General features: G+C 42.3%; 1 long non-coding RNA gene across 2 annotated transcripts in view; it reads left to right on the top strand.

Moving 5' to 3' along the window:
- LOC148107116 (uncharacterized) overlaps positions 1 to 12,452 on the top strand; it is a 37,616-nt gene extending 25,164 nt beyond the window's left edge. For both annotated transcript variants that reach the window (XR_015723081.1, XR_015723082.1), the window contains exons 5-6: positions 6,525 to 6,672; positions 11,498 to 12,452. This is a non-coding gene — a long non-coding RNA (uncharacterized LOC148107116). The remainder of the gene's footprint in view (positions 1 to 6,524; positions 6,673 to 11,497) is intronic.
- The last annotated feature ends 3,199 nt before the right edge of the window (positions 12,453 to 15,651 follow it).

Genomic DNA, 15,651 nt, shown 5'->3' with positions numbered 1-15,651 from the left:
TTTTTTAAAATTTGTTTATTTATTTATTTGTTTGTTTGTTTTTAAAGATTTTCTTTTTAAGTAATCTCTACACCCAAGGTGGGGCTCAGACTCACAACCCAGAGATCAAGAGTCGCATCCTCCACCGACTGAGCCAGCCAGGCACCCTGAGAAAACATCTTATTGTATTTATTTATTTTTTTTTTAAGTAGGCTCCATGCCTAACATGGGGCTTGAACTCTCGACCCTGAGATCAAGAGTCACATGGTCTACCAACTGAGCCCCCAGGCACCCCTCTAGCCCTTTTTATTTTTTAATATTTCTTATTGAATTATAGTTGACATACATCATGCCTTATCCTAAATTTTATGAAATAATGAGCCAATTGATACAAAAGCAATTATCCAATCAATGTGCCAGTGGGAGATACTTTTGCTTTTGCACTTAATTCAGGCCTTGTCGAGGTACCCAGGCAGGCTTTGGTTCACTCAGCCTAAGCTTCAGTATAATCTCACAACATTTGTGGTTTAATGAAGCCTTCCCATCCCCACTGCCTTTCTTCTCCTTCTTCTTCTGGGGGACTAAACCAGGCAACTGAGATCAAGCACAGCTAATCTTTCCAAGTAAGATGTCACCTCCCAGTGGCTTCACCCTTCCCTGGTTTCCATACAACAGAAGTTTGGAGGCGGTCTCCCACTCCTAGTACTCTTCATAGGCTCATCCTAGCATTTCTGAATTTTCTTCTTTCCAAAGTTACCTACCTGATGTTTAGCTTCCCAGTCACAAGACCAGCCCCCCTTATCCAGTGGTGGCTCAGGCCCTTGGCTTGCAGTCAGTCTTCCATTCCAACTCAAGTTCTGTCACTCTCTTTGATCTGCTCATCTCCAGTGACAACGCCTCGATTTATTGAGCCCCTCCCTTCACGGTTATACCCTGACCTTGCTGTCACCGGGAACTTCTACTCCGCTGGAATAATAGATTCCAACTCCCCTCTCTCTGGCCGTGGCATTCCATTCTTCCACCTCCCTCACTCAGTTATTCTCCAGCCCCTGCTTTAGTCTCACTGCCTGTCATAAGCAAATTAAAATCTCAGTAGTTATGTTAGTTAACCTTTGCTATCTAGTAAGCCATCCTAACATTTATTGGTGGAGAACAACAACCATTCCATTATGAAGCATTAGACAGGGCCCATGGCAATGGCAGAGGCAAACCAGAGCATGCAGATGCACGAGTGACCTTTAAGGCCGGAGCACACTGTCAGTCACTCCACTCACATGCTAGTGGCCAAAGCAAGTCACATTGTCAAGCCCAAAGTCAAAGGGCTAGGAAGTACACTCTGCCCACAATAAGGCCATTGCAAAGGTGTTGACACGGGTGGGGGTTAAAGCATCGGGGCCAATAATTCAGCCAACCACAGTGGCTCACCACAATAAAAGATTCTTCTCCCTCATTTCACAGTCCAGTGTAGTCAGCAGGGAACTGTGTTCTACCCAGTCACTCAGCCACCTGGCCTTCTGTGATGGGACTTTCCCATGTCTTTCAGCTTCACCGGTCTCTGCAGGTGTGGAAAGACAGACAAAGTAGGAGGATCACTGCAGTAGGCTGAACTGGAGTCGCCAAAGATGTCCATGTCCTACTCTCCAGACTCTGGGAATGTTATCATACATTGCAAAAGGGACTTTGTAGATGTGATTAAGGATCTTAAAATGGGGAGATTATCCTGGATTATCTGGGTGGTTTCTAAGTGAAATCACTAGCATCCTCATAAGAGGGAGGCAAGAAGGTCAAAGGAGGAAGGAGGAGATGTGAGGATCCAAGATGTTGGGGTGAGGAAGGGGCCATGTGCCAGAGCACGCAGGCAGCTTCCAGAAAAAAAGCAAGGAAATGTATTTCCCACTAGATCTTCCAGGAGGAACCAGCTCTGTGAGCACCCTGACTTTAGCCCGGTGAAACTGATTTCCAATTCACGGCCACTAGAAGTTAAGAGAACAAAACTGTGTTGTTTTAAGTAACTAAGTCTGTGGTAATTTGTCGCAGAAGCAGTAGGAAGAACTAATACAGTCATTAAACAGGTTTTTCACAGGCAGCCCTGTGCACATCTTTTTCACTCACATCCTATTTGACTTAGTCACATAGCTGCTCCAATCTCTGTGGCGTCTGGGTAATGTAGTCTCTTTGAATGGCCAGGGAAAAGAAAGAAGAGCGTTTGGTGAATCTCTCCTCCACAGCCCCTCATGGATCCACCAGCCAGACTGAATGCCTCTCACATCCTCGAGGGCACCACACTCCTGCCCCAGACCAGACCTTGACAATTACTGCAATCTCTGTCTTGTGTGGAATCCTGTGGCAGGTGAGGGTGGTCTTCACCCAAATTTCAGAGACCCTCCCACAGCAAGTTTATGCAAGGTACAGGTTCAATTAAATGCGAGAGGGGGAGAGAATTGTCTTTAATAATTTAGAATTTAATAGATGCTGCCAATATGCCCTTAAAATGAGGATGCACATGTTCTGGCTTTCCTTTTTAGAAACTGCAAGGCAAAGGAAATTGTGTAAACAGCAAGGTCAGAGAAGTGACTAAAAAATGTGGTTGTAGAATACAAAAGAGTGAATAATTCAACCCATCTGCTGAATCAAAAAGCAGAAAGAAACCTCAAGAGGTCGTTTGGCCCAACTCTCTGCTTCTGGGAAGGCTCAGACCAAGATCTTCCCCGCTGGGGCAAGGGTGGGGTGTGGGGCAGGGGAGAGATGGAGACAGGAAGAGGGGGCGGGGGTAGGAGCTGCTCTGTTCCACGATCTCTAGGCATGGAGAAGGCACTGTATAGACCTTTTCAAAGTTTTGTCTGAGTCCTCAGAACATCTCTACCGTAGCTAACATAGCCGGTACCTGCTAGGTGCCTTACACATGGAAGGCAGACTGGCACCCAGCTGAGCTGTCTTCTGCCTTCGAGGAAGGGCTGAGGAGTGGGGAAACTCCTGGGCCTCAACCATATCGCAAGGAAAGCTAAACCTCAAGACTTCTTTCTGCCTGATAGGGCTGAACTACCCAGTAAGCATGGGCGCAGCCCTCCAGACAACTCACTTCTGAGTCCTCAAACTGATCAAGAACAAGAGTCTCTCAGGGCACTTGGGTGGCTCAGTTGGTTAAACATCCGACTCTTGATCCCAGGGTTGTGAGTTCAAGCCCTGTGTTGAGCTCAGGCTCCACGCTCAGAACAAGAGTGTCTCCCTATTACCAGCATGTGAATCAGTGAGTCAGGCCCTTGTTCCTTCAGACCTAGAGTCTGAAGACGGGAAATCAGGACCTGTGTGTCTGTTTATGCCCTCCTCTTCTCTTGCTTTCTCTTCCCCCCCATCAGGGCTGAAGAGGGTTGGAGCCACTGTCTCCCTCTCCACTCCAGCCTCCCAGCAAGGGCTTAGGAGCAGGCAGGAATCTCTGGTTTACATCGTCAGGGGGGTTCTATGCTCTAACTCCTCCATCAGCCAAGTATCCTGCAACTAAGGGCAAGTGACTGCTCTCTCTTGCTCTGGGGCAGTAAGCCTCAAGGCTCAGGCCAGAGATGGAAAGGTAGGGACTAAAACTCAGGAATGTATTTCTATTCAATATTTTAATATTTACAGAAGCAAGTCCTGTTTTATTAAGTGGAGAAGCTAGAACTAAAAATGAGTTCTATCTGATTTAAGTCTTTGCACTTAAAGAAGTTATTCTTTAACTTTTCTGCTCAAGGTCAGCCTGGCTTTATAATATATTTCCCAGGTTTTCATTCCATTTTATTGCAACTTAATGAAAACTATCTGTTGAGGATCCATTAAGGACTCCTTACTACTGGGATGGCAGGCTTCCTGCCCTCGAGATCTCAATGCTTTGGGGCTTCTACTGGCCTGGGTTCTGCTGGCCCTGGTCCTGCCTTACTGTCACCCTCCCGTTTGAACTTTTTCTCTCTGTAAGCGAACCCTCCTTGAATCTCTTAATTTGAGTGTGACATCTGTTTCCTATTAGAATCCTCACTGAGAGACAGGAAGTCTGTAACTCCATTGCCAGAACTCACGTGGTAGATGGCTAGCTGGTTGTGTGCCCTTCCACAGTGTGGAGTTGCTGCCCAGTCTGGGAGTTACTGTCATTCCCAGACCTTCTTGTGTCAGGACAGACCATGTGACTGAACATAGGCAGAAGAGATGTTCCTACCACCAGGCCCGGCCCACAGAAGCTTCCCACTTGAGCCTGGCACGCTCTCTGCCCTTGTTCAATAGCATCTGAGGCCCTAGGGCAGGCACTAATCCTTTTGTGCTACGGATACCTGAATCCCTTTTCAGAATCATGCTGCTTTTTTTTTTTTTTAAGATTTTATTTATTTATTTGAGAAAGAGAGAGAGCAGGGGGAAGGGCAGAGGAAGAGGGAGAGAGCGTGGAGCCCAACTCCAGGCTCGATCTCACGACCCTGAGATCATCGCCTGAGCCGAAATCAAGACTCAGAGGCTTACCTGATGGAGCCACCCAGATGCACCCCCCACACTTTTTTTTTTTTACAAATGAGAAATAGTTTGTTATTCAAAAGCCAAAAAAATAGAGAAGACACTTTAGAGAAGACACTTAACAAAATATACATCTTAAAAATTCAGGCTTCAAGAATCCTCTTTACAGCTGTTTCCATTTGAGAAACGAAGGATTGAATGGGTAATAACTACAGACAAAATTCACACGGTAACTTGGATAACACACAAAAAGCATCGCGTTTTCTGAGATTTCTCTTTGTGGTTCACTAATCACACACCAGGGAGGGCCCAGAGTTCAAATGTGCACAGCCCAGGGGGCCGCCCAACAAAGTGGCAGTACACTGGGGAGGAAAGTGTTCCCCCTCCCCATTTTTAATAAACTATTTATTTTGGAATAATTTTAGATTTACAGAGAAGTTGCAAAGATAGTGTCTTAGTCCATTTGGGCCACTGTAACAAAATATCACAGACGATGGCTTTTAAACAACAGAAATTTATTTTGCACAATTCTGGAGGCTGAGAAGTCCAAGACCAAGGCACTAGCAGATTCGGTGTCTGGTGAGGGCTCGCTTCCTTAGAGACAGCTTTCTTCTTACTGCAGCTTCACATGGCAGAAGGGGTGAGAGGTCTCTCTGGGGCCTCCTCTATAAGGGCACTAATCCCAGTCATGGGAGGCACTAATCACATCCCAAAGAAACCACCTCTTAATACCATCACATGGGGCATTAAGATTTCAACATATGGATTGGGTGTGGGGCGGGGGGACATAAACATTCAGTCCATTGCAATAGTAGAGAGAATTTCCTTACACTCCCCACTCAGTTTCAGTGTCCTCCAAACTTACCATCTTACATTACTGAGGTACATTTGCCAAAACTAAGAAACCAGTATTGGGGCGCCTGGGTGGTGCAGTCATTAAGCGTCTGCCTTCGGCTCAGGGCGTGATCCCGGCATTCTGGGATCGAGCCCCACATCAGGCTCCTCCGCTGGGAGCCTCTTGTTCCTCTCCCACTCCCCCTGCTTGTGTTCCCTCTCTTGCTGGCTGTCTCTCTCTGTCAAATAAATAAATAAAATCTTAAAAAAAAGAAAGAAAGAAAGAAAGAAAGAAAGAAAGAAAGAAAGAAAGAAAGAAAGAAAGAAAGAAAGAAAAAGAAAGAAAGAAAGAAAGAAAGAAAGAAAGAAAGAAAGACCAATATTAGTATATTATCTTTAACTAAACGCCAGACTTTATTCGGATTGAGCTCATTTTCCATTAATGTCCTTTTTCTGTTCCAGGATCTAATCCAAGATACCATGTTGTATGTAATTTTTAAGTCTTCTTAGCGTCTGGGATCTCTGTGTGGTTCAGTCTGTTGAGCGTCTGCTTTTGGCTCAGGTCAGGATCCCAGGGTCTGGGGTCGAGTCCCACATCCGACTCCCTGCTCAGCAGGAGCCTGCTTCTCCCTCTGCCTGCTGCTCCACCAGCTTGTGCTCTCTCTCTCTGACAAATAAATAAATATAATTTAAAAAAAAAAGTCTTCTCAGTATCCTTTGGTCCGTGACAGTGTCTGTATTTCCCTTTTTTTTATTATTATTATTTTTTAGTAATCTCTGCACCCAATGTAGGGCTCAAATCATGACCCTGAGGTCAAGTGTCACATGCTCTTTTGACTAAGCCAGTCAGGCGCCCCCATTTTCCCTTTTTTTATGACCTCTGAAAGACACTTTCAAGGAGTAACAGTCAAGTATTTTGTAGAATTTCAGAATAATGTTTTTACTGCATAAAAGAGGATTAAAAAGAAAACAAGTCATATTGAAATATAGGTATTGGGATTTTTTTTAATTGTGATACAATAACATGGGTTTTTTTTATTAACACATTAAATAATTAGATCTAGTGGTAAGTCTAGTAATAGCAGTGAGCATAAATATTATTTAAAGATTTTGTAACATCTGTAATATAACATGAAAATATCTGTAATTTCTCTTGGTAGCAAAGTCTTGAATACTACTGTGGTTTGTTGCCTACAATAAAAGCTACAGAAAATAAAGATGTGAATTTCTTTCCCAACCAGATTACAGATTCTCTGAATTCTGTGACCTTTATGACTGTCCTAAAAGGGATGTCAGAACCAGAAGATGGGAGGAGCCGGAGCTCCTGAATATCTATATACCACAGGGAATCCACTCCCAAACTCTCCCCTACTGCCAGATACATTCTGCGTAAGTAAGAAATAAATCACACAGGGTTCCTCCATTTAGGTTTTGGCTTTTACTATTAAAGCACCTAGCATGATCTGAACTAATATGGCTCTTAACCACTAAACTTGATACACACACATACACACACACACACACACACACACACACAATAACTAATACAAAAGTACATATATTAGTATTAATTGAAACTTTTTTTTTTTTTACGAGTAACCAAAAGCTTAACCAAAAAGGGAGATGTTACTGGAAAACTACTGGAGTTTTTCCCTGAATACAAAGAGAAGTCAAATCATCAGACTTCTTAAAGGGGAAGGGTCAGAGCAGCGCCTGGGATCTCAGCAGCAGTGTTCTGGGGTGCTTGTCTCTTATGATAGGCCCTGCCATTAAACTGACTCAGCTTCCAACTCTGTCTCTACATGTCTCTGCTAAAATTCTTTTTTTAAAAAAGAGTTATTTATTTATTTGGGGGGGGGCAGAGAGGGGGAGAGAGAGAGAGAATCCTCAAGTGAACTCCTTGCTGAATGTGGATCCTGATGTGGGGCTCGATCCCAGGACCCTGAGATCATGACCTGAGCCAAAATCAAGAGTCTGGCACTCAACTGACTGAGCCACCCAGGCACCCCTCACTTGCTAAAATTCTTAAGCAGAGGAATCTGATTGGCTCAGCCAGCTTGAGTTGTTCCTCTGGTCCAATCAGTTGTAACTTGGGTTTACTGTCCATGATAGAAACATGGCTTTGGGGGACTCACTTATCTGGAGTGGGATAGGTAGTTCTAAGAAAATGATAATATTATAACAAACATCTCAGCTTTTGCTATATGTCCGATACTCCTCTATGTGCTGTATATGGATTATTTTAAACGTCCTTGAACCCTTTGAGATAGAGGTACATGTTATTTATTATCCCCATTTTATTTTATTTTATTTTATTTTTTAAGATTTTTTATTTATTCATTCGACAGAGAGAGAGAGACAGCCAGCGAGAGAGGGAACACAGCAAGGGGCATGGGAGAGGAAGAAGCAGGCTCATAGCAGAGGAGCCTGACGTGGGGCTCCATCCCAGAACGCCAGGATCACGCCCTGAGCCAAAGGCAGACGCTTAACACCTGAACCACCCAGGTGCCCCTATCCCCATTTTAAAGAAGGAGAAACTTTGGGGAGCCAGCATTGCTCAGTCGATTGAGCATCTGACTCTTGATTTCAGTTCAGGTCATGATCTTACAGTCTTGAGTTTGAGCCCCACATCGGGCTCTGTGCTGAGTGGGAAGTCTACTTGAGATTCTCCCTCTCCATCTGCCCCTCCTGCTCCTGATCTCTCTCTCTCTCTCTCTGTCTCTCAAATAAATAAATCTTAAAGAAAGAAAAATAAAAGGAGAAGCCAAAGAACAAAACCATTTAGGAAAATGTTCAAGGCTCCACAATAGTTAAATGGCAAAGCTTAGATTCACACTCAAGAAGTCTACCTCCAGGGGCGCCTGAGTGGCTCGGTTGTTTAGTGTCTGCCTTTGGCTCAGGGCGTGATCCCGGATCCCTGGGATCGAGCCCCACGTTGGGCTCCTCCACTGGGAGCCTGCTTCTTCTTCTCCCACTCCCCTGCTTGTGTTCCCTCTCTCGCTGGCTGTCTCTCTCTCTGTGTCAAATAAATAAATAAAATCTTTAAAAAAAAAAAAAAAAGTCTAACTCCAGAAACTGTATTATTGTTACGTATGAGGAAACTGGCACAGAGAGAGAAAATGGCTTGCTCACGGTTACAAGTCACAGGGCCAACATCTGAACACAGGAGACTATCTCCAGAGCCCACATCCTTTCTTAACCATTGCAGGTAAAGAAGGAGTTGTGATGGAGGCAACTCCTGGGCCAATATTGAAGGATGAATAGGATTGGGAGAGGCAAAGATGAGAAGTCAGTTCAGGCAGTGAGATCAGAGAAAGGCCTTACACTACCTACACATACCGAAATCTGGGCAGCTCCCCGTTCTAGACCAGACTAACCTGTGAGTCTTTTCATTATAATGAGAAGAAAGTTCAGCACCACAAATCAAAGGGCTTCCTGGACCTGCCATTTTATTCTCTATGGAACACAGTGACCAAACACTGTTCACACCCACTCCTGAACTGGAAAGCTTCGTGTTTCTGGAACTCTTGGGCCCAGTTATGCCTGAGCAACAGTACCAAAGGGACAAACAGAAGGGGGTGCGCAGGGCCTATGGCTGAGTCTACATGGGTTATTTCTAGGCCTTTTGCTCTGGGAGCTGGAATCGTTCCCTGAACCCTGTATATTTCCTTTCTTGGGATTCCTATGGCAGAGGTTGAGCCCCCTCTTCCAGGCTTCCTGGGACTTAACCCCCTTAATCTTTGCTAGACAATGGTTCTTGCCCAGCTACCCTTTGATCCTAAAACAAAGGGATAAGCTATTCCTAAAAGATTAAAGCAGGGGTGACACAGCAGGTTTTCCAAACAAGGCATGGGGTTTGTATACATTACTCATTCTTCTTTATGCAAACATGCAGATATCTTTTGAGAAAAGAATGCAGTGATCTTCTTTAAAACTGTGTGTAAACTCCTAAGAAAGAAATTCCCCGAAGACACTTCATTCTTTTTTTTTTTAATTGAGATATAATTCACATACTAGAACCTGCCCTCTTTTAAAGCATACTATTCGGTGGTTTTTAGGACATTTACCATGTACAACCATCACTACTATCCAATTCCAGAACATTTTTCTCACTGTAAAAAGAAACCACATACCCATCAGCAGTCACTCCCTATTTTTCCCCCAATCCTGCCCAGCCCCTGGCAATTACTGTTTACTTTCAGAGATGTATGTGTGTAAAGGGACAATTTCAATTTATTCTGAGCTTTCTCCTTAAAAAGCATATCAGGTAAGATCTGGCAGAGCACATTTGTAACAAATGCTTTATAGAGCATGTGTATAGGGGCACCTGGGTGGCTCAGTTGGAAAAGCAGGTGACTCTTGACCTTGGGGTCGTGAGTTCAAGCCCCACGTTGGGGATAGAGATTACTTAAAATAAATAAAAATTAAAAAAAAAAATAAAGCATGTTTAACAGTCCCATGGAACTTTTTTTGAAAGCTGCAGTACCTCACTCAATGGTGCACCTAAGAGTGCTCAATCCAGAGGCACCGAGTGGCTCAGTTGGTTGGGTGGCCAACTCTTGATTTCAGCTGAAGTGATGGTCTCAGGATCGTGAGATCAAGCCCTGCATCAGGTTCTGTGCCCAGGCTCAGCAGGGAGTTGCCTTGAGATTCTCTCTCTCTTCCTCTGCCCCTTCCCAGACTTAATGCTCTCTCTCTTTCTCTCTCTCTCAAACAAATAAATCTTAAAAAAAAAAAAAGAAAGAAAGAAAAGAAAAGAAAAGAAAAGAAAAAAAAAGAGTGCTCAATGCAACTACCAAATTGAAATTTCATCCAGGAAACCTCATCTTGTATGGAAAATTATAGAAGCCATCTATGTCAGCATAGTGAGTGTAATTGTCAACGTTAAGGTTAATTATCTGTTAGTCAACCAAAAGAATGAAAGGACTCAGCGCTAAAAGTTAACGTGATATGATTGAGAGAAGACACGGGATTTCTCAGCTCCTGAATTCAATCTCTAAAAGATGAAAACATATAGTATTGATGTCAGTGTGAGTAGAGGGGGTATCCAAAAATGATTTGAAGTTGCTAAGTTTTATTTTTTGGATTAATCACTTTTTCATCTTGGGCCATCAACATTCTTTGCAAGAAGGACTTTAAAAAATAACCCAGGTTCCAAAATGCAGAGAAAAGTGGAAGTGAAAAAGCTGCACGCACGCACACAAAAGAAAAAGGGAAAAAGTCCCTAGAGAAGTAGCAGAATGTCTTATGTGGAGGAAGTGTAGCTTTTATTCTGAAGGCAGAAATTCTTTTTTTTTTTTTTTAAGATTTTTTATTTATTTATTCGACAGACGTAGAGACAGCCAGCGAGAGAGGGAACACAAGCAGGGGGAGTGGGAGAGGAGGAAGCAGGCTCATAGCGGAGGAGCCTGACGTGGGGCTCGATCCCACAACGCCGGGATCACGCCCTGAGCCGAAGGCAGATGCTTAACCGCTGTGCCACCCAGGCGCCCCTGAAGGCAGAAATTCTTAACTAGAAAAAAAAAACAAAAGAAGAAATGCTTAACTAGAGAAACAATGGGTTATGTGCCTCATAGTGTCCAACAATTTTGTTAAATCTTTTAAAATCCTTTTTTTTCTATGATCTACAAAACACAACTCTATCTTATGTTGCATAATAGGTACGTTCTTGAAAATCTGAGTAAAATGTAATTTTTGGAAATGAAGTATTTTAGATGTTTGAAAGTTTTCTGACTTTAAAAAAATCAGAATGATGTCTGGGTAGAAGTCTTCTGACAGGTAATAAACAGTAGGGTTCTTAGCCTGCTCTACTGTGCCTAGAATGCAAATAAAGTCATTACACCAGATAATTTATTTTGAAATGCTTGAAAGATTTGCACTCTTTATTTCTGCTTTTCCTGTAGGGCCTGAATCCTCAAGTGAAATAATGGAATATAACAAAAGATGAAAGAAAATATATCTAAACACAACTTGGTTTCCCTTCTCTTAAAGCATTTCACATCTGGGATTAGGGGGATGGGAAATCTTGAATTATTCTAATTTGTCTGACTACTTATGAGTGTCATATGTTAGGCAGTTCTGTTTTTTTCTTGCAGGCTTCTGTCTTCTGCCTCCACTGCAGCTCTGTGATGGAGGAATGAGATCATCAAATCATCAATATTGAAACACAACTTAGAAATGATTTAACATAATATGTGTGCTGCTTTTGTTCTAGGCATGGAGCAACATTCAACTGTCCTCTACGTCTCTATCCTTACCAGCTCATGTTTAAAATGGCAAAGGAAAGTGTGCTAGACTTCAGTTTAATGATCTTTGGCTTCTAAATGGAATTCTTCCGAAGAGAATTAGAGGTATTGACATTAATCAATCAATCTGCATGTGCCCTGGGGTCAGGGTTCTACAGAGACTATGTTGCTTTCTCTCTTGGTCCTCAGGCACTATGGTCAAGATTAGTTCAGCTTGTTACTACTGGAACTGATTCCCAGGTCTGAATCCCAGGAAAGTGGGAGTTGATTATTTCTCTAAGAGTAATTTTCATCTCTGGAACATTAACTTTTCCACCCTCATTCTCCTGAGATATTTATTTATTTATTTATTTATTTATTTATTTATTTATTTATTTAGATCGTCTATATATGGTGTCTGTGTTGTTTGCTTGCTTACTGATTCATTTAAATAAAGTGTGGTTTGCTTTTTTAACTCTGAAGTTATGGGGGAGGATCAAGGAGCAATGAGATTGACAAATTTATTTTTGCTCATCTGATGTGGTCCATTAACTTAAGTCAGTAACTTTCAATCTAAAAACTTACTGGAAAAAAATATTTGTGGATATTTATGTACTTGGGATAGGTAAGGTCTTTCTCGGTATTATCACTGAATAGATCTAAGTACATTAAATTTAAAAACTTACAGGGTCAACAACATCATACTGTAAAACTAAAAGGCAAAGTTAATTAAAACATGTATCTTTACGGTGCCTGGGTGGCTCAGTAGGTTAAGCATTGGCCTTTGGCTCAGGTCATAATCCCAGGGTCCTGAGATTGAGTCCCGCATTGGGCTCCCTGCTCAGCGAGATGCCTGCTTCTTCCTCTGCTGCTCCCCCTGCTTGTGTTCTCTTGCTCACTCTCTCTCTCAAATAAATAAGTGAAATCTCTTTAAAAAAAAAAAAAGAGGCTTCAACAGATAGTGTTGGGAAAATTAGACAGCCACATGTAGAAGAATGAAACTAGACCATTTCCTTACACCATACACAGAAATAGACTCAAAATGGATGAAAGACTTAAACATGAGACAGGAATCCATCAAAGCAGGCAGCAAACTCTTTGACCTTGGCTGCAGCAACTTCTCGCTAGACATGTCTCCAAAGGCAAGCGAAACAAAGGTAAAAATGAACTATTGGGACTTCATCAAGATAAAAACTGTTGCACAGCAAAGGAAACAGTCGACAAAACCAAAAGACAACTGACAGAATGGGAGAAGATATTTGCAAATGACATATCAGATAAAGGACTAGTATCCAAAATCTATAAGAACTTACCAAACTCAGGGGCGCCTGGGTGGCACAGCGGTTAAGCATCTGCCTTCGGCTCAGGGCGTGGTCCTGGCGTTCCGGGATCGAGCCCCACATCGGGCTCCTCTGCTATGAGCCTGCTTCTTCCTCTCCCACTCCCCCTGCTTGTGTTCCCTCTCTCGCTGGCTGTCTCTATCTCTGTCGAATAAATAAATAAAATCTTTGAAAAAAAAAAAAAAAAAAAGAACTTACCAAACTCAAGAACAAACCCAAAGAACAAAAAGTCCAGTCAAGAAATGGGCAGAAGACATGAATAGACATTTCTCCAAAGAAGATATCCAAATGGCCAACAGACACATGAAAAAATGCTCAACATCACTCGGCATCAGGGAAATACAAATCAAAACCACAATGAGATACCACCTCACACCAGTCAGAACGGCTAAAATTAACAAGTCAGGAAATGACAGATGTTGGCAAGGATGAGGAGAAAGGGGAACCCTCCTACACTGTTGGTGGGAATGCAAGCTGGTGCAGCCACTCTGGAAAACAGTATAGAGGTTCCTCAAAAAGTTGCAAATAGAGCTACCCTAGGACCTGACAATTGCACTGCTGGGTATTTACCCCAAAGATCCAAATGTAGTGATCTGAAGGGGCACCTGCACCCCAATGTTTATAGCAGTAATGTCCACAATAGCCAAACTATGGAAAGAGCCCAGATGTCCATCGACAGATGAATGGATAAAGAAGATGTGGTATATATATACAATGGAATATTACTCAGCCATCAAAAAAATGAAATCTTGCTATTTGCAATGACGTGGATGTAACTAGAGGGTATTATGCTAAGTGAAATAAGTCAGAGAAAGACAATTATCATATGATCTCACTGATATGTGTCTGTTTAAGAAAGAAAACAGAGGATCATAGGGGAAGAGAGAAAAAAATAAGACAAAACCTGAGAGGGAGACAAACTATAAGAGACTATTAATCATAGGAAACAAACTGAGTGTTGCTTGAGGGGAGGGGAGTGGAGGGAATGGGTAACAGGATGATGGACATTAAGGAGGACATGTGATATAATGAGCACTGGGTATTATATGACTGATGAATCACAGGCCTGTACCTCTGAAACCAATAATACATTACATGTTAATTAATTGAATTTAAATTTAAAAAATGTTTTAAAACATTTTTTTTAAAAAGGATGTTTTAGGAGCGCCTGGGTGGCTCAGTTGTTAAGCGTCTGCCTTCAGCTCAGGGCGTGATCCTGGCGTTCTGGGATCAAGCCCCACATCAGGCTCCTCCGCTGGAAGCCTGCTTCTTCCTCTCCCACTACCCCTGCTTGTGTTCCCTCTCTCGCTGGCTGTCTCTATCTCTGTCAAATAAATAAATAAAATCTTAAAAAAAAAAAGGGATGTTTTATACTTTTTTGTTTTCATTTAACAAACTAAAATATAAACAATGTCAATTTCAAACAATGGGGTTTGGTTAAATGCATTGATACATCTAGCTGATAGAATATCATAGTTATTAAAATCAATGCTTAAGAATAGAAATATATCGAATAATATGACATAATATTATAAGAAATGATCTTGATTATGTCAATAAAAATACTAGATGAGGGGGGCATCTGGGTGGCACAGTCAGTTGAGCATCCGACTCTTAGTTTCGGCTCAGGCTGTGATCTCAGGGTCTTGGGATTGAGCCCTGCATCTGGCTCTGCGCTCTGCGCAGAGTCTGCCTAAGACCCTCTCTCCTCTGCCCCTCCCCACCACGCGCTCTCTCTCTCTCTCAAATAAATAAATAAATCTTAAAAAAAAAAAAATACTAGATGAGGGGGGTGCCTGGATGACTCAGTAGGTTAAGGGTCCAACTCTTGATTTTGGCCCAGGTCATGATCTCAGGGTGGTGAGATCAAGCCCCGAGTTGGGCTCCTTGCTCAGCATGGTCTGCTTGAGATTCTACCACCCTATGCCTCCACCACCCCCCTTCATGCACACTCAATCTCCCTCTCTCTCTAAATAAATCAACAAAATGTAAAAAAGAAAAATACTAGATGAGGCATACACATGGGAAAACACTTAAAGGCTTATTTACCAAAATATGAACAGTGATTTTCTCCAAGTGCTGGATTATAAATGATTCATTTTGTCAGAGCTACCATTGCTAGACATTGGCAATGAACCACAGTTCACAAGGATAGACCACCAATACACTTAAAACCATTCTGTACCCATGCAACCATTCTGTTTTTCACTTTCAGTACAGAATTCAATGAATACATGAGATAGTCAACACTTATTGTACAATAGGCTTTATGTTAGATGATTTTGCCCAACTGTAGGCTAATGTAAGTGTTCTGAGCATGTTTAAGTTGGGCTAGGCTAAGCTATGATGTTGAATAGGTTAAGTGTATTAAATGCATTTTCAATTATGATATTTTGAACTTACGATGGGTTTATCAGGCTGTAACACCGTCACAAATTGAGGAAGATCTATACTATGCCTAAGGACTCCTTATTTCTTGATTTTTTGTTGTGAGATCATAAATTTCTATACTTCTCAGTTTATTTGAATTGATGTTTTTATGTTACTTGCAGGTAAACCCAGACTAACTGATATAATTGGAAAAAAACAGAGTTCAGCAATCTTCCTGTAGAGAATTTTGTCGTAGCATAACCCCCCCCCCCCCCGGGGTAGAGGGAAGAATTAGGACCCAAAGGTTGTCCAAAACAAAAAAATGATCTAGAATTTGAGAAAGTGAGGAGTTGGTAAAATACATTTTGTGAAACCTTCTTTGATCAGAACATGATAAAAGGGGGGCGCCTGGGTGGCACAGCGGTTAAGCGTCT

Source organism: Ursus americanus, chromosome 35, assembly GCF_024610735.1.
Source record: "Ursus americanus isolate L20-20 chromosome 35, mUrsAme1.1.p, whole genome shotgun sequence".
NCBI classification, from domain to species: domain Eukaryota; kingdom Metazoa; phylum Chordata; class Mammalia; order Carnivora; family Ursidae; genus Ursus; species Ursus americanus.
Note: the sequence above shows the minus strand (reverse complement) of the source record. Positions and strands in the feature narration are given on the sequence as shown.